The sequence below is a fragment of the Equus caballus genome, chromosome 19 (genome assembly GCF_041296265.1).
Source record: "Equus caballus isolate H_3958 breed thoroughbred chromosome 19, TB-T2T, whole genome shotgun sequence".
Classification (NCBI taxonomy): Eukaryota; Metazoa; Chordata; class Mammalia; order Perissodactyla; family Equidae; genus Equus; species Equus caballus.
In genome coordinates this window covers 26,921,232-26,941,620 of record NC_091702.1, presented here as the reverse complement: position 1 = coordinate 26,941,620, position 20,389 = coordinate 26,921,232, and the positions used below count along the sequence as shown (strand labels likewise).

The 20,389-nt window shown below is 40.0% G+C and overlaps 1 long non-coding RNA gene across 2 annotated transcripts in view; it reads right to left on the bottom strand.

Moving 5' to 3' along the window:
- Positions 1-870: 870 nt before the first annotated feature.
- LOC111769024 (uncharacterized) overlaps positions 871-20,389 on the bottom strand; it is an 82,359-nt gene continuing 62,840 nt past the window's right edge. For both annotated transcript variants that reach the window (XR_011428758.1, XR_002801724.2), the window contains exon 3: positions 871-1,254. This is a non-coding gene — a long non-coding RNA (uncharacterized lncRNA). The remainder of the gene's footprint in view (positions 1,255-20,389) is intronic.

The window sequence follows — 20,389 nt, the reverse complement described above, 5'->3', positions numbered from 1 at the left end:
GAAAGATTTTTTTTCATGAGGAAAGAGCACATGAATATTGACAGAGGGTTCTGTTGTTTCCTGGGGGCTAGTCTTTCTAGAGGTAATTTGCCTAGATCTTCTTCTTCTTGCCCCAAACCACAGGGACAGAATAAATTGCCCCACTGAGAATGGAGATTTATGATTTGGGAGAACCAAATCAATCATTGGAACCCCATAGAAATATCACCCCCTCCAGGGAGAATTAGTTTCTCCTCCTCTGTACTCCTGTATTCACATTTGTTGTAATGATTTGCTTAGACCTGTCTCTTCGCTGGAACGCACAGTACACGTCTTACTCATCTTGGCATACGCCCAGCATTAGCCAGTGCCTGGGACAAGAGGGGTCAATGAGTGTTTATCGAGTAACGATTGAACAAAAGAGGCATGCTTGGAAACTAGGTCTTAAATTAACCTCAGGAAATGAACCTGCCTGGATATTCGGGATGAAATTGTTGGCAGAGGTTGGTTGGGAGCATTCATAAAGCACATTATCCAAAAGTTTCCGATTTTAGCAAGAAGATAAGGAAGGCGAAGGTAGCTGGAAGGGATTCCTGCTGACTTGATGGGTCTCAGAGCCCCAAAGACCTGACCTCTGAGAGCCATCACCATCTCCCTCCCTTTGAGCCTTAAGGTGTCAACAGCTAAGACACCCCCAAGTGTGTGATTCTATGCACACACACACATTTGTGCAAAATATGTCAAGGAGTCAGCCTTCAGGCAATGAGGAATATTTCTTAAAGTATCTACCAGCGAAGCAAAGGAAAAAAAAACTCCAGGCATCAAACAGTGAGGAAAAAAATGGCGAATAGTTGAAGTCCTGAAACAACACCCATTCAAAATGATTGACTGTTTGTTATGTAGAAAGAAGGAAATGCTTTTTTATTTTTTCCAGATGTGGGGAGGGCTATCACAGCCAGGCTGGAGGCGGCTCTCCTGCATTGTTCCCCTCAGAGTCTCTTGATACTGACTAGATCTGGAAATCTCCCACAGTGACTAGCAGGAGACTGAAGTGCTGCCTGAACATTCGAGATCACTAAAAATTATGTTCCCTTTTCTCAGGACAGGCATCTGCTTTGGTTCTGATCGTATTCTTGCCAGTTTCTCCCTCAGGCATCAGAGATCTGTGCCAAGCTCAGACAGGTGATTAGAGCCTTCCGAGATGGTAACCAGGTTGCCTGACATCAAAGGGCCATCCTCTTTGGATTCCCTCTTCTTTAATCCTGTTGCCTGTACCTGTCAAAGATAATGCACAGAAAGAAATCAAGAGACCTGGCTCACTTAGGAACTGTAGATTAAAAAAAAAAGTCTGAATAAAATAGTGGCCAATCAAATCCAGCACTGGATTGAAAAGATATGCAAACGACCGGGAACTTTACAACTTTCTACGGATCAGCTGGCAGTACCTGGAAGCACTGATCAATTCTGACATCACTGAAAGCAGGACAACTGGATCTTATGTGCCTCCTAACATGGTACAAAATCAAGGATACAGCAGCACCTTTAAAACATTCTTGCCTAAAATTTTACCTTTCATCTCATCAAGACTCTAGGTCTAACTACGAGTCGGAGGAAATTCAGGGAAAGGCAATTGTGTTTACAAGCACAGACAGGCAATCAATCGAATCTTGGATGCAAGAGATTCAACAAATGACCCCATTTCTTCAACTAAGCACGGAAACAGTAACCTGAAAGGGAGAGCTGTTGTAGATGGAGAGACTTGTTAAAACAAACCAACCATTCAAAACAACCCAATGTTTGAGGCAATTGGAGAAAACAACTTGGATGTATTACATGACTCTAAGAAATGAGTATTAACTGGTACTTGTGTTAGATGTCATAGTGCACTGTGCTTGTGCTTTTAAAGTTCTTATCTGTTAGAGGGCCATATTCGAGTATTTATGGATAAAATGATAGATTATCCTACGATTTGCTTTAAAACACTCTACCCAAATGGGGAAGAGGAGAGAATAGATGAAACAAAGATGTTGATAATTATGGAATTTCGGTGTAGGTTATACGAGAATTCATTATATTATTCTCTACACTTTGGAGTTTGTTTGAAAATTTCCATAACTAAAGTGAAATAAAAATAAACACCATGAGCAAATAAGGGAATTTCCAGAAACGCAAAAATGATTTGACGTTAAAAATACTTCACCATGACAAAAAGTTAAAGGGAAAAATCACTTAAGCAACTTAATAGATGTTAAAAAGGCCTTTGTAAAATTCAATACATAGTCCTTATTTTAATAACAAAAATATTGGCAACACCCACAGAGCATTTGTTAAATGTATTAGAGTATTGCCACCAGGAAAAATACCATGCATTTGCTAAAAGCAACGTTCTGGGAAAGCAACTAGTGATGTAGAAATATGTTCATGATGTACTAAGTAAGAAATGAAAATTTCCAAAAGACTAAGATATTATTTCATTTTATATTGATACTATATATACCAAAATGTGAAGAGTGGTTAGACGTGGGTTTGGGTTTAGGTTTGTTTGTGATTTTCATTCTCTTTCTTGTACTTAGCTGTATTTTCCAAAATATCTACAGACAGCACATATTATCTTTTTAATAAAGGAGAAGCACACAAAGTTATTTTAATTTTTTTATTTGAAACTCTTGTGGTCATTTCTTCAGTTTCAGATACACCTAATGAACTCTGATCTTACCAACATTTCTCCATTTTGCCCAAAAGAATATATATATATTTTTAAAGATTTTATTTTTTTCCTTTTTCTCCCCAAAGCCCCCCAGTACATAGTTGTATATTCTTCGTTGTTGGTCCTTCTAGTTGTGGCATGTGGGACGCTGCCCCAGCAGCAGTGCCATGTCCACGCCCAGGACTCAAACCAACGAAACACTGGGCTGCCTACAGTGGAGCGTGCGAACCCAACCACTCGGCCACGGGGCCAGCCCCTGCCCAAAAGAATATTTTAAGACACTTCTCAAATGTCTTCTTGCAATTAAAGTTGACAGAGTTTGCAGTGTTCCCAATGTAATAATGTTATTGAAACAAAAATCAGAGGCCCTATTGAAAAACAACATTCATATTAAATACCTTGAACCACCCTGAGATAATTAAGTTATATCAATTGTGTTTTTAAATTATTTGTATTTTACAATTCTTCATGCTTATGGCATAAAGTCTGAGAAAATACAAAAGTGGAATCAGTTTTTATATGGCAAGAGATTCAGGAATTAATTTTTTTTCACTTTTGTAATCATGTTATAAAAGGCGAGAAACTATGCAGTACGTTTTAGAACGATTTGTATCCAAAGAGAATTAAATTGTTAAAATTTCATTAAAAGGGGTAGCTCCAGTTATCTCATGAAAAAAAAGTAGTACTTCATGAGATACTACTGTGCTGCAAGAGATAAACTCACAATTTTCTTAACCAAATAATAAAAGAATTATTAGGAAATAGAATTAATCTTTATTGTGAACTCTCTTGCTAAAAATCTAATTGTTGTTATGTACCATGCACTGATAGTTTTGAAGGACTGAAAAAACAAAAAAACCAAAATAAAGTAAAAGAAATCAAACATCCTCCTAAATTGCATGTTTTCCAAAATTCTGTCATTGAGCCTGACACTTCAGTTCCATTTGTGAATCAGACTGAGTTTCTCTCTGTGAGCAGATTTGGTTTATTTTCAGCCTCATTATTAAATTTGCATGGTCGATACAAACTTGCTTACAAAAGGGCATTCCCTCAGAAAAGTTGAAGTTTTATAATTAACCCTTAAAAATAAGCTCCAGAGATATTATTAAGCTGAAGGAACAATATACAGGCTTCTGTCCTTGTTCACTAACTAAAACTCCCCAATTAGCACCAAGACTATTGTGGCTTCAAGGGGAGCTTGGCCCGATGAAGGTCAGTTGGACTATATACTAAATGAAATGTAGGAATATTCTGAACATTGACTATTGACCTTCCTCCTGTATTTAGTTCTTTGCATTCCTGAAAAGACAAAACTATGTTTAAAACACTCGTTTTCCAAATGACCATGGTAGACTTGACATGAGATGATCTTTGAGTGGTGTGGCCTGACAGCTGTATGATACTCTGTCCCGCACTTTTCTTCCAATAATAGAAATACACTGGTCCAAGGGCTCATATAAAATGAAATGTATCCAGTTTCTGCATAAATTGTTGAACAGCTATTTTAGACGACTAGGTTTTACCCTATGTTTTCTCATCCTTTTGACACAGGTTCCAAACCACTGACTGGAGAAATATATAATTCTGAAAGTAAAAATTTATAATACTGAAAGTTTCAACTTGAGCCAAGTTTTGAAATAACATAAGACTTATATTAATAATAGTATCGTTTATTCATTTAATTCCAGTGAATTCAAGAGCTACAGAATATATCAAAGAACCTAACAAACTGCCATTTTTTTCAGTATTCTTATAAAATTTTTTGCGTATGTTATATTGGTGTGCAAACATGCAATTTTAGAAACTAGGGGTAAAGAAGAACATTTAGTCTACTCTTTTTTTTATTGTAATAATTCTAAAGTAGAATTGGAGATGCTGGCATATATGATAGGTTATTACAAAACATTCTTTAGCGTTGAAGCTTCTGTTTCCTGCCAATCTAAAATTTATCAGGGGAAAAGAAAATGTGTGCGCGCACACACACACACACACACACAAACTGCAGTGACTAGAACCCTAACATCAATAAATCCTTTTAAAGAGGAATGATCCTATCCACTACCAAGTCATTCACTTCAATTTCTAGTCACAAAACTTGAGATAAACAGTTCTCTTCAACTGGGCACTAGCTTTTCTAGAAGGATTTCTCCAGAATCCAGTTCTAATCATATTCTCTCTTTCCTGAGCTCAAGATCCATGTTTCTACCTGCCTCCTGGTCATCTCCATCTAGATGATCAACAGGTTGTGTAGAAACCTGAAACACATTTTCCCCACCCTACACCCAACTCACTTCTTCCCCCAGGACTCCTCAATTCAGGAAATGGCATCGCGATTGCATAGTCAGAAGGTCGTGAGAATTGGAAATTTTCTCTCACCGCCCGTGCTTAATAGGCACCAAGTCCCAGAGAGCCTATGAAACACTCTTCAAATTTATATATTCTATTATATTACCAATGGCTTTGCCCTATTCAGGTCATCCCTTCCTCTCAAGAATAATATTTTAAAGGACTCTGAACAGACTTCTGTTTCTAGCCAACATGAGATAACAGTAACTGAATTTATCCTCCCTCCTGAAACTACTGAACAACTGAATGAATGTACGAAACAATGCTTCACAAAACCTTGGTCATCAGGCAACAAAGGACAGAGATCCTTGAGAGACAGGAATAAGGTTAGTGCTGTGATGGCCCCTGCTTTGTCTCTAGAAAAAGTTTTCAGGCTTGGCCCAGAGAGGGGAAAACCAAGTACAGAGAGCCTGCTTGTCTCCCTCAGTTGAGGAGACAGAATTGTGCGAGTGAGGAAGCCACAGCTTCCAGAAGTCACAGGGCAGATTGCCAGCGGGAAAGTGCTGGACATCTGCAGAGGGTTATCCTTGGTGTTCAGCTGAGTACTGATCACCACATGTGGAGGAGGAAACTCAAGCCAGGATGAAAAAAACAAAACGAAACTGAAAACATTAAAGGGAACAATACCCTAATCTCACGTGGACTGAAAAAATTGCCTATTCCCATCAACCAAATTAGAAAACCTCATAATTCATAGAGCGTCACTTAGAGTACCCAAAAGGGGTTTACCCAGCAATGAGGAAAAACCAATCCTAGACTAAACATTGCTTTGGTCCTGCTTAACAAAGCTTTAAAGGCAGACACAAAAGGAGCTACTGTTTCCAAGGAATTTAGGCACAACCCAGAGCAAAACTCAAGAATATTTACAGGAATATAAAAATATCCAACAAGGTAAGAATCACATGTCTGGCATCTAACCAAAAGTGACGCAGCAAGAAAAGAAGCAGGAAAAAATGACCCATGGGGACCAGAAAAATCAATCAATCAACATTGGCCCACAGTTCATATGGATGATATATTTAGTGGAGAAGGACAGTGAAAGTTATTACAACTGTATTCTATGGATTCAAGAAGCTAGAGGAAAGATTAAACATGTTAACTGGAGATGTGCAATATATAATGAGTCTTTATATATTAAATTTGAGTCTAATTTAATTTTTAAAAATCAAAACTACAATGTCTGAGATGAAAAATGTACTATTGATGGAATTAATGGCAGATTAGACATTGCAGAAGAAAACATTAGTGAATTTGAATACAAAGCAATAGAAATTATCCAGAATGAAACGTAGTGAGATAAACAAATCTGAAAAAAAAAAAGCTTCAGTGAGTTGTGAGACAACTTGAAGAGTCTAACAGACATGGAATTGGAATTCCCAAAGGAAAGGGAGAGGGGCAGAAAAAATGTTTGAATAATGGCCAAATTTTTTCCAAATTTGATGAAAACTATTAATCTGCAGATCCAAAAACTGAAAAACTTCAAGCACAAGATACATGGATAAAACTACACCAAGGTACACCATAATCTAATTCCTTGAAACCAATGATAATTAGGAAAGCTTAAAAACAGCCAGAGACAAAAGACACATTTCATACAGAAGAACAAAAAAATGCACGTGAAAGCAGATCTCTGGTTGTATGCAACACAAGAAGCAACACAATCTAGAAGACATTGGGACATCATCCTTGAAGTACTGAAAGAAGAACATTGTCAATCTAGAATACCTTGGAAACACCAGTGAAAATATCTTTCGAAAATGAAGGCAAAATAAAGACTTTTTCAAACACAAAAAAATCTTTAAAAATTTATCATCAACAGACAAACACTACAAAAAATGTTAAAAGAAATCCTTTAATGAGAAGGAAAATGATGCTATGTGGAAATCTATGTCTATCCCAAGAAGTGCAGAATATCAGAAACGGAAGTTACCTTGGTCAATATGAAGAATTTTTGTCATATTTTTAAAATATCTTTAAAAGATAATTGATTGTTTAAAGCAAAAATAATAACAATGTATTGTGGGTATATAACATATGGAGATCTTAAATGCGTGACTTCGAAGCATCAAGTCTGGGAGGGGAGAGACGGAAGCAAACTGTAAGAAGGGTGCTACACTCATGTGAAGTGGAATGACATCACTTGAAGGTAGATGATGATAAGTTGAAGACGTATACTATAAACCATTGAAAAAACACTGAAGTGACATCACAGAGAGATACAGCTAACAAGCCAATACAGGAGACAGAATAGTCAGGAGAAATAATTAATTCAAAGAAGGCAGTAAAAAAGGGAAGCAACAACAGAAAACAGTTTCAAGTTTTGTTCATTTTTTTTTTCTCAGCAAAACCTCTTTTGTATACAGAATCTCCTGGTTAAGCTAGACAATAAACAGATAAAAGTAATAGTGCTCTGATTGACATAGGAGAGAGCGATCCTGGATTCCTTCTGCTCAGTCCTGCTGAGTGGCTCCTGAGGCAGGAGTGGTTGCTCAAGACCTTTCTGTGACACCCCCCCACTCTAGAGTTTCTCTTTTCCCAGGTGGAGAACTGAGGACAAAAAGACTAAGCGACATACACAAGTCACTGACCCGTGACTGAACCGTAGGTGTCTTTTCTTGCAGTTAACTCCACCATGCTGCTGAGAATAGAAACATATGGGAAGCATACACAAGCTCTCGAAGGTTAAATCAGAAGAAACGAGTGAAGTAAGAAGGTCAGAAAAGCGTAATGTGTACAACTCAACAAACCTAATCACAAATCAAATTTTTTTACCCAGGATGAAAGCAAATATTAGGACTTTGATTCATTATTCCTACTAATGTTCATTAGTATTTGTTTTCCTCAATCTGTATTTGCCATTTTTGGGTTTGTGATACATAAAGACAAGCCAGGGGATGAATTTCAGATATGCTGAATCTGAAATAAAAACAAATTATTAGTTTCAGTACATGAAAACACCATACCCGGCATGTCCTGCCAAATCAGCTGAAGGCTGAGGGAATAGCTAATCTTCTGAAGAGGCCATTTTTTCCGTGTTTTGTTATTGTGGTTCTAACAGTCAAAATGGTATAACAAATTCTGTGATAATGGCCTTCCTTATAGCATATTGAAATCAACTGCTCCATTTTCAATCTCTGTTTCAGATTTGGAATGATTATGCTGATAAGTAGTAACGAAAACAGATCTATAAGGAACACACTTCCAAATAATGTGATGGATTTATTTCAATATAACGTGAGTCCTAAAATAAATACAGCCAAAATATACTGCAGAACTTGGCTATAAATTTCAGTGGGTGATTCCTTGAACCATAGCAGTAGGAATAAAGTTTCTACGGCAAGTGTTGAGTTGAGAGGACCATTTCATTAACACAGGTACGACTTAGGATGGCAGCACAGCCAAACCTGTGTAGTCGAGTGAAGCTGCCACTCTCCAAGCATAAGAACAGTCTTAGGTTCTGAGTAGCTTCAACATTTCAGCTTAAGCGAATACTTAACAATAGTTTGGTCCCCTCCCTGATATCTTACTACTCCATTTCTGTGGCTGCCATTGAGTTCCAAAGTTACACAGCAAGAAATACTATGTAGATTTTTTTATTAGAGTGGGCTAAATGAACGTAAAAGCAATATTATCAACTTTTTAAACTAAAATTAAAATCACTATATAAATGGTTTCTTTTAAAACTCTTCAATCCAATATTGTTTCTACCCAAACCAAGATTATTGTGAAAGCATGAATTAAGCGGAATGCAAAATCAATGATGTCAATGAGCTTATTTTACCTCCTTGCATGTTTAAGAGTATGAAACTGAGATTGGTGCATCAGTTGCTTTTTTAAAATACACATATTTAAAAGAAAATTTTAAAAAAATCAGTGATGTTAAGGTTGAATAAATATAATTTTAGTTTTCAAAATAAAACATAAGCAAATAAATCATTTTGTTTGCATGATTGAGGTTTAGTATTATTATAAACAAGGTTTGTTACTCTGTCTTTGACTTGCGGTCAAAGCTTTCACAGCTCCTTTCCTTCAAGTCAGTGGACAACATTTTTCTTATGCCTATGTTTTGAAAAGAATACTAATCAAAATTAAAAACAACAGTGCAAATCTCTTGAAATCCAAAAGGAGCCATAAAAAACATTAAAGTATGATTAATACTATTAATTCTTTAATGCAAAGATTGCTTCAACATTTTATCAATATTTATAAAGACATGGAGCTGTAAGAGAAACTTAGTCACCTGTCTTCAGGTAGGTGAGTGTCTAAATCTATTACTTCTCAATGGAGAAGAGAGATGGAATACAGAACAAGCTAAAAACATCCTTCTAACTATGCTCATTCCTTCTCTTTATCAGAATGGGGACAGGGGAAATGAGAAGGCTTGGAGAAACTCCCCAGCTTAATCAGATAGCCCCCCTCACCTTGTTAAATCCCCTTCCTAAGAGCTCGAACCATCTTTCTGATGATCTCTACAAAGATTCAATAATAATAACGGTAATGATAATAAACAACATCTTATATTAAATGTCATTTTGCAATGTAACAAGTCCTATGTAATAGCTCTCACAACAGCTGCAGGAAGTAGTCATGGTGGCTACTGTCACCCCATTTGACACCTGAAGAGATGAGGGTCAGAGAAATGAAGGGTTTCCCCAGTGTTAGCTGTATAAGCTAGAGCTGGGGGCTAAAATTTAAGGTCAGCTGATGCTCAGCTCCATTCTCTTTCCCCTGTACAATACATGGTACTCCCTAAATGTGAAAAAAAAAAAAGTTGCTTTGACTTAAATGCAAGTAAATTTCTTGTTGTTTTTAAGATTGGCACCTGAACTTACATCTGTTGCCAGTCTTCTTTTTTTTCTTCTTCTTTTCCCCCAAAACCCCCCAGTACATAGTTGTATATTCCAGTTGCAGGTCTTTCTAATTGTGCTATGTGGGACACCACCTCAGCACAGCCTGATGAGCTGGGCCATGTCCACGCCCAGGATCTGAATGGGCACCCTGGGCCGCTGAAGTGGAGTGTGCGAACTTAACCACTCAGCCACAGAGCCGGCCCAGCCCCTGGTTAATTTATTCATTTAGTTTCCTCTCATATCATTCCAACTTCTGGAATAAGACTTCTAAAAATATACGAAAAGAAACGAAAGAATTTCTCTCCCCCAACACATAAAATTTGAGCAAAATTTATATTTAAGATCACTCAGGCATAAATTCACCAAAGGCAGCCAAGCAAGGAAGAGGGTATGACCTGATGCCATATTTCAAAAATTAATGGCTAGGGAAAGAAAGAGAAGATTCTCACAGAAACAAGAGAAAGCTGATCCAACTCAACCATTAACCCTAAGGATAAGACCCCCAAAATCCTATTAGCTTCATAAATAAATAGAAGAAAAAAGAACTCAGTATCAAACACTCACTCAGAAAGGAAATCACATTGGATTCAGTGGAAATCGAGTCAAGAAGTCTTCCACACCACAACAGAGACAAGCCTGGACAAAACTGACGAAGAAGAACAGAATGAAAATAAATGTAATGGAAACTCTGAAAACATAATACAGAAAAAGGAGGAGGGAAGGGAGGAAGGAAGAAAGGAAAAACCTAAAAGAAAAACCAGCTCGAAGACCAGAAGGAAATCCTTAACATTTGCTTTCTGCTACAGCATAAATTAATGAGAATATGAATTCAATAAAGCATGAGCCCAAAATGATAAAACAATAGAATGAGAGTAAAAGGAAGATTTGACCAAAACTGTGACAAAATATGAATTCAATTAGAATAACACTAATAAATAAAGAAAAGTAAAGATTAAAATCCCAAACATTGGTAATTGGTATCTCTGTGCTAGAGAAACTACAAGTGAAGCAGATGCTATGGTGAAAGACATAATAGCCAAAAATCCCCCACACCTTCACCCCAAGTGAAGGAAAATGCTAGATATGCAAATCAGTTCGAAGAAAATTTGATGCAGAAGGCTCAACATAGATACTACATTGGTTAGTTACTGAACATCAAGACAAAGAAAGACTGCTTCAGATGTCCAGGAAAGCATATTACCACCAGGATGGCTAATTTTATGTGTCAATTTGACTGGGTCAAAGGGTGCCCAGACATTTGGTTAAACATTATTCTGGGTGTGTCTGTGAGGTGTTTCTGGATGAGATTAACATTTGAATGAGTAGACTGAGTAAAGCAGATGGCCCTCCCCAATGTGGGTGGGCATCATCCAATCCATTGAAGGCCTGAATGGAACAAAAAGGCTGAGAAAGAGGGAACTCCTCCTGTCTGACTGCTTGAACTGGACATTCATCTTTTCCAGCCTTTGGACTAAGACCGAAACATAGGCTCTTCTTGGGTCTCGAGCCTGCCAGCTTTCAGACTGGAACTTATACCATCAGCTCTCCTACTTCTCAGGCCTTCAGACTTGGACTGGACTACACATTGGCTCTCCTGGGTCTCCGGCTTGCCAACTATAGACCTTGGGACTTCTTAGCCTCCATAATCACCAATTCCTTATAATAAATCTCTATATAAATATATAAGTATCCTATATATAGGAGAGAGAGATATATATCCTATTGCATCTATTTTTCTAGAGAACTCTGACTAATACACCTACAAAGATGAAAAAATGTCAGACTAGCCTCAACCCATATGTCTTGACAATAACATACAATGGCAGAAGACTAGAGAAATAGCCACAAAATTCTAGTGAAAAGAAACTGTGGCTCAGGAACATTGATTTGGTCTTGATATCTTTCTAGTACAAAGACACCAACAGATATTTTCAAACATGAAAGAATCAGGGTATAGGGTGCCAAGGTGCACCTTTTGAAAAAATATCTGACCAAGAAATCCAAAGAAATAAGAGATGAATCAAAGTAAAGATCAAAGAAACTACAATAGAAAGACTGGTGGGGAACAGCACTTCCACTTACACAAAGAAGCTACACTAAAACAAAGAAATTATAATTATAGAATGTAAATATTATAAATCTGGATAATTTGAAAATTGAATGCAACTTACAGCATTTGAAAGATGGGCAAAGGGATGGGAGATGGAAGAGTGACAATGTCAATGTTCTCATTTTATACCACCTAAAATTGGGGGAAAAATACTTTTAAATGTTCTCCACCAACTCTTTTATACCCTTAGAGAGATATTTTTAGGAAATATCCCAAGTGGAAAAGAAATGTTTACTTGAAGTTCGACAATTCCTCCTGTTGTGTTTCATTTGCTTTTTCTTCTATTAAATTCAGTTTTTACTTAAGGAAGAGCACTATATCATGATGCGATTATTACAAAGTATATGTATTTGAGTATACGCACAGAAAGATGCACGCCCATCCAGTGTTAACTGCAGCAGTTTCTAACTGGTGGCATTCCAGGGGATTCACTCTTACTTTTCATTTTTACTTTCCTAATAGTTTGAATAATTTTTAAGACAGTAGAGCAGTTTTCTTGAAAAAAATACTAGAAGCTAATATGCCAAGATTTTAACACAATGGGAATATATCCAATTATTCTTTTTTTTAATGTATAAATTTTTGATTTTTAAAAATATCAAGTCGCTCCCTCCTGTTGTCTTGCTGCTAAAAATCTGACACAATGTCCAGGCAATCCTTCTCAATGGAGAGAGGTAGAGAATCTTTAGAAAGAAGGAAACTAGATCTCTTGCTTCCTTCTACTTGCAACATACATGACTACAGTATCTGCATTTTACCTCCGAGGTAAATAAGTAAAAATGACTTAAACAAGGTAAATTCATTTCAGTGGGCAGTGGCAGCAGGTAGACCTAATTATGTGTACCGTCTCCCTCATTTTCTAGACCTTGGCAAGTTATGTCTGAAGATAATGTACTGAACGCAATATGTAATGGGGAGAATTAAACAGACAGCATGTGTAAATAAACTGGCACATATTAGGTCCTCAGTAAATAGTAGCTATTATTACTCTTAAAATAATTAATTATTTCATTTAATTGAAAGGAGGGACTAGGGAGAGCACTAAATCGGGGAACACTCTAGAAACCTCTCAGAGTGCAGCTTTTCCCACCTCCATGACATCTATTAAGTTCTCTGTGTCCATGGCAGGAGGCTGAAGGTCCTTCGCAGAGGAGTTGAGCGTGGCCAGTTGCAACAAGGAAAAGCCGCAGAAGAAGCCCCTCCCTCCAGCATTTTCTGGGCCCACACACAGCTCGGCCCACCCTGGACTCAAACACAAAGGAGGCCTCTGCTCACTCTTTCATTGCATGCTATCAGCTTTGTAGCAAGCGCTGGGTTAACTTTTATGAGCGCTTAGAATATATCATTTACCAACTTGCTAACTACAATAGGTGGCCTGACTTCTCAGAAACCAGGTTCGTGAGATAGTGCTGAGCATTTCCGGGTGAATGACTGACTGAAATGGAAACCCCTCCCAGCCCCTCACTGAACCATGGCACCCAGGGTGTAGCTGCTGGCAGCAGTAGGCCACAGAAACGTGTTCCAGGCCGGCTCCCAGAGGGCGCGGACTCCTCCTCGGCCTGCCTCCTCCTTCTCACGGGGGCGTGGACAGGACACACAGCTGTCCAAAGAGGACTAATGCCTTCATAAAACAGACCGTGCGCCTTAGGCTTGGCTTTTGTCAGGGAAGAATAAACATACGCTTTATGAAGATTAAAGATAAGAAAATACTGTGTTCTGGCTCCAGGTCCAAGTCCAATCGCTTATGCTCACGGAGCCCATCCCCTGAGTCATCAGTACCGAGTGTACCAGGTGAGAGGGCATTCTCTCAGGCTCTGGGCCTAATCCGGAGACGGCCTAGAGAGCAAACTCTCCCCCACTCAGGAGCTAACAGGTTTTATATGTATGCACATACATATATACACTTCAGTTCTGTAATTACTGGGGTTATTTTTCCCCCTTCACTTTGGATCTTTGTCTTCTGTCATTATGAGATGGTGTATGAACAGGTAAGAGCCCTTTGAATACTTTATCAGGCACCTTGAAAAAATTTGAACTCTCAGTTCTGTCTTAAAATCTGCTGTGGGCCAGGCCTCAAGCCTACATACTAAAGACTGGGAAATACTTCCACAAGCATTTGCTTACATTTCCTCCTCCGTGCAAATCTCCCCTCCAGAACAGTGGACTCTTCAGAGGCACTTTATTTCTCCTTAAATTGTACAATGCCTAGCACTAACCGGGGCTCCATAAATGTCCAGTGAATAAAAGAATAAAGGAATTAATGTGGAGATAATTGCAAGAACTTTCCAAAACGCTTCCTTATTCCCAGTCTTTTCCTTCTAAGTCACTCAGCGCTTCATTGCCAGCTTCCCTCCTCCAAATATTTCACTCCCTCGTTCAAAAATCTCCATGGGCTTCTGTTTGCCTATACAGAAAAGGCCTAGCTCTTTAGCCTGGCAATTAAGGCCCTACTAACGTTCTCAATTACACTATTTCTATAATTCCCTTCCTATTTCCTGGGTGCCTAGCAAATTCACCCACTCCCTCCTCACATCCCTACCTGCTCCCAGGACAAGTTGTTGTGTTCATCTGAACCGCCTTTCACTCCCATCCCACATCCGAAGTCTACCTTGCTGGATTTTAAGACGCAGCAGAAAGAGGCCCTCAATAAACAATAGTCACAGATGCTTGGGAAGTCAGTTTCTTCTCTCTTGTCATACTCTTCAAGGATAGGGCTCTGTACAGCACCAGCCCCCATGATTTAAGGAGAGCTCTGACTGGGCAATCTCCGTGTAGTTTGGTTGTAGGAATAGCTTCTGTGTTAGTCAAGGTTCTCCGCAGAAACAGATCCAGCAGGACCTGTGTGTATGTATAGAGATAGAGGGAGAAAGAGATTTGTCTGAAGGAATTGGCTCAAGGAATTGTGGAGGCTTGGTAAATCCAAAATCTGTAGGGTAGGCAAGACCCAGGAAAGAGCCCTGAAGCAATCTGCTGGTAGAGTTCCTTCTTGCTCAGATGAGGTCAGCCTTTCTTTTATTCAAGTCTTCAACTGACTGCATGAGGCCCACCCACATTATAGAGGACAATCTGCTTTACTCCAAGTCCACTAATTTCAGCATTAATCTCATCCAAAAAAACACGTCACAAAAAACATCCAAGATAATGTTTGACCAACTATCTGGGCACCATGGCCAGCCAAATTAACAAATAAAATGAACTAGCACAGCTTCCAGTATAGCATCCTCCCACTACCGCCATTTTTGTTGTTGTTAGTGTCATGGAATCAATTCCAACTCCTAGCGACCCTGTGGACAACAGAGCAGAACCCTGCCTGGTTTTTTTGTGATATCCTCTCATCTTCCAGGGCTGTATCAGACAAGGCTCCGCTGCTGTTCATAGGGTTTTCAGGGCCAATTTTTTCAGAATTGGGTCACCAGGTCCTTCTTCCTAGTCTGTCTTAGTCTAGAAGCTCTGCCGAGACCTGTCCACCATGGATGACCCCACTGGTATTTGAAATAGCTATGGCATAGCTTTCAGCATCACAGCAACATGCAGCCACCACAGTATGACAACCAACCGAGGGATAGTGTGAGTCCCTGACTGGGAAATGAACCTTGGCCACTGGCAGTGACAGCACCAAATCTTAACCATTAGACCACCAGAGCTGGCTATACAAACACCATTACAAACCACAAAAGGAGGAGTCTTTCTTAACCCTTGGAATTTTCTCACTTTTATTCTGGAGCCATCACTGAAACCAGCTCCATGGATGTTAGGTTCCTCCCATAACATATGAGCACAGAAAGATAGAGGGTTTGTGGGGGAGGGTGGAAGCTCCCCTTAGCACAGCTGAAATTTGCGCATGCTCTCAAGAACAATACTAAGAGAAGTAAAAGGAAATTACAGAAAATTCAAACAAGTCACTAAGTTCCTAGAGAACAGATGGCTGGGTCTACAATTGCATGCTCGTTTATAGCTGTGTACCTCCGACACCTGCCTGGCAACCGGCCATTCCCACTCCAGCAATCCCTCTTCTGAATTCCTAGAATTGCTGCTTTTCCTTCCCACACCCTTTTTGGCTCCGCATCCCTCCTGGGAGAGGGGATCCATATCTGCAGACCTTCCTGGGACAGTACCCGTTTAGGTGGTTGGAGTTTAAAGTCCAACCCAAACCGTCCTCTTTATCTCGCTGTCAGTTGTCGTATAAGGAAATAGTCCAGCGCAGCGATGTCCTCTCTTTCTCCAGGTCATGAGTTATTTCCTCATAGTTCTTTTCTGACCAGTTTTCCTCTTAAAATAGGAACTCACAAACAAAGCTCTGCCATATTTACCCCAGGCCTGAATAGAACATAGCTTAGATTTCTTTTGGTGTGAGATAGGCAAGATTTGGCCTTCTTGAAAGTAATGACCTGTGGAGTTTTTACCTATATGTGATGCTTCTCCTGATGTTCTGGAGCATAAATTCAGCTACAGTGGGCTTGGGGCTCCTGCTGACAGGCCACGAGTGCTTAATACACAGTACACACCTACAAGATTCTCTGCGTAGCACACATTTTCTGAGAATTGATTCCCTCCCCACCCTACTCTCCTAACTCCTGCTCACCAGCATTTTTGCCGCAGGAGCCACCATATGCATACATTAGGGCCCAGCTCCCTGGGGGTTGTTAATTCATCTGCTGGTGAGCACCAGACAAGCTGAGCTACAGTCCTTCTTTGTGGCTTGTGGCCTTGGAATGAGGTACGAGTTGAACTAATCTCTCTCCAGTGGCTCCACATTTAACTGTAAAACTCAGGTGCTTCTGGCAAGCAAGTCTTCCCCCAAGTAGAAATAGCTAGACTGAAATGAGAGAGAAGGAAGCCAACATCCAGAGAGGCCCGGGAGATTGAGAAGCATCCTGCCAACCTTCTGGTCCCTGGCTCGAAGTACTCATAACCCAGCTGCACCTCTGCTCTTCCTGTGTCTTGATTATTCAATGCTTCCTAGAAGTCTATGGGGGAAAAAAAAAACACAAACAACCAGTAAACTGCCAATAAATTGCCCTTTTTGCATAAGGTAGTTTATGTTGTGTTTCTAACATTTGCAACTAAAAGGTCCTAAAAATCATGTAATGTGGCCCTCTTCATTGCCACGTTGTATACTGATAACATCACTGACTGCTGAGAGAACTAAGTGAGATGATTCACGTAGAAGTGTTCTGTCACCTATAAATACAAGCATAAAGGTGTTCTTCTGAAGTCCTTCTATTCAATTAACTAGGAGAAGCATTTTCTGCTTAAAGACCAGAGGGTTTGTTGTGCTTCACAAGTTTCTTCTTTTTCCTACTTTTTGTAATATGTTCTCACTTTCTGTGATCTAGAGAGTTATTTAATATAAAGTCATCTTTAGATTAATAGAACTTTGAATACAGAAGCGATGTATGTCATATAAGCACAATAATAGCATTTCTAAAATAGCTTATTGTACTTCTCAATCTATCATACCTGGATGCTTAGGGATCTGTGAGGTTAGCAAGACATCCTGGGGCTACTTTAAACATTTTTAAACTTCTAAAGACAATTGTACATGAACCGTATATTTATTTATGCAAGTTAATTATGACATCTTGTTTTTCTGCTTTGGGCTAGAATTATATCAACTGAATCAGGCAACTGACTAGCCCCTGTTGCTCCAAAGCTCTGATGGGCTGTTGATACCACAGGCATTCCTCTGATGTAACTGGGGGGCCCGACTGTTGTCAGGTTGCAATATCCAAACTGAATAGCCATAGCAGAGTGGATCTAGACCAGTCCAGGATGGTGGCCAGAATTCAGGAAGCTGCGGCAGTGAATACTGCTTATACGTCCCTATGCTTGACACAACTGCGAGGGAGATAGGTGTGGTTTCATTCACTAGGAAAAATGTTCAAACCGTGAGATAAAAGGGGAAAACAGGAAAAGGTGTCCTGGGTGAGAAAAGATTAGTAACTTCTGGTGTATCACATAATCTAGCATGGTGCTTCCCTAGGCATATTCCCCAGAATACTAATTCTGAGGTATTATAAGGGAGTTACAAAAAGAAGAGTTATATTTTAAAAAGGATCGATTATATTTGGGCAACACTGGGTCAAACAAACTTGTTTGTTTTGCTGCAAGATTTCTCAGAGCCTTTAACATCTTCGTAATTTGCGAGTCTCCAAGACGGTGTCTCCCAAACTTATCTGACTGTGGAACTCTTCTTTTTTGAGGCAGTTTATGAGAGTAGTATTCCATGAAACTTACTTGGGAAGAGCTGGTCTAATAAATTCTCATTAAATCCTTCCTATTTTTATCACCTGGCCCACGTAGAGATTTATAGCAGAGCTGGCCCTGTCAGTTGGCAGAACATATGAAATTAGAGTTGGAGATGATTCACACAGCCACCAAAAGCTCTCTTCCACCTCCCGTCAAACCGCCTTCGTGTCTATCATTAAAGTGCCGTTTCTTTGCTTCTTGAATGCTTTTTACTATTCTCGGTACAGATGCTCCTGAGAAGAGAAACAAATTTGGCCAAATGTTCTCAAGCGCTTCAGGAAAACACCTCTAACAGCAAAGCAGGGTGAACCAAGAATCCTGAGGATCTGTGAGGACTAAGCCTGAAGCTGCTAGAAGCGCAACATTTATATCAAGTCTCCTGTTGGATTTGACATTCGTACAAATTTTACATTCTACACCATAATATGCGCAAGTCTGCTTTAATATAAAACTGTTTTAAACTGCTTGGCAGCAAATAGAAGGGATATTGTAAGAAGACGCTCTGCGTTATAGCCTGCGGCTGCCGGCGACCCTGTACCAATGGTCCAGCGGATGAGGAACAAGCCCGGGGAAGGGACACTGATAAGACCCCAAGAAGGGAGTCAGAGAGAGGAAAGACACTGAGAGGGTGGTGGGTGAGGACCAAAGCAACTGTACAAGGGCAGAGGACATGTTTGTAACTGTGGGCAGACTCCTTCAAGTGGAATGTCCCTCACATGCCCCAGGAAGTGGGAGAAGAGGCGTCCCAGTTCTTCCGCAGCCTCTAATTCCCTCTCCCTTCCCATCAGGAAAGCTGCTCTGTGCCCGCAGTAACCTTTCCCTCCACGTTTCTTTCCTTTTCTGTTCCTTAACCTCATTTTGTTACCCCCTCCACTCATTTTCTTAATTTCTTCTTCCCTCTCCCTCTAATCCAAATGTAAAGTTTATTGTCTTCTCTGTGTTGGGGGAAGAGGGGTGGGAGGGCCTGGGATCAAAGCTGTGTCATCTCCTCATAGAGAGGGAAACAATTTCAGTTCCTTTAATTTCATGTCATAAGATCTAAATGGATGTGAACACAATGAGGAAGGAGAAAAAAAAAGAACTTTCTGCCACTTTTTTTCAGTCTGTGCTAACCGGTATTAATGCCAGTGTCAGAAACGGCTTTGGGTATCATTGAGTTTAGTGATTTTCAAGCTTTTGAAATTGAGGAACTCTTTTTCAAATCAACTTATCAGGAACAAAGGAAAATGGTATTATTTTTAGTGTATACATGTAACCATTCCATTCAACATTCAGGACCCAGGAAAGGTAAGAGAAGATAACCTGATGCCTTTCTCCCCACTGCCCCTGCGTGCCCACTCTTTGGGACTGGTATTCCTTCTCTTTTGGCTGCAACTCAGTGCCAGCCTTTTCTGATTCTTCTCAGATTTAACCAAGAAAAAAAAAGAAAATCCTTTGGTCTCTGTATTCCTCCAAACAATTTGAGTTCACTTATTAATCTCATGAGTCCAGTGTAACCAAAACTCTGAGCTCCTCTCCAAGTTTGTGCTCCTCCCCTCTCCAGTGAGGACTGTGCTGGGCTGGCCCCAGCGGTAGGGAGGGGCCTTGGGCTGCCTGCTTCTTCACCTTCCCACCTCTTCTTCTCCCTGCTTTGCCCCAGCTAATTCGTGAAGTTTCTGACACCTCCAGGGTGAAAGGGTCAGGAGAAAGAAGGGAGACAAAGTGACAGGAAAGGGCTTACTTAACAGATGCTGTCATGGTTGGTGCTGGGTTCACTGGGCCTAGTAAGTGTTTAAAGTTGACTCTCTCCGATGGGGTGTTGCCGCAGGTTCTTGGGAGACTCCCTCACTTCTGCAGACTTTGACTTGCTGTCCGTGTGACAAAAGTAAGTGAATGTGTTCAGAGTGGTGACTAATGAGTCTTCTCCAGTCCCCACCTCCGGTCTTTTTCTGTAGAGGTGTCCTCCGGATCCTAGGTAGCTCTCTTAGGGGGAATCTCAGGCAACCCAAGCTAGCTCTTTCTCTTTCTTAGCCTGCATCTGGTCAACAAGAAGCAAGCACCTTTGGCCTTTCATTCAAGACGAGTGCCCTTACTTCCTAAAGTACGGTCTTCCGCTGCACATGGAGTGCTTCAGCCAGCCTCTGGCTCTAGCCCGTCCGGATGAAGTCA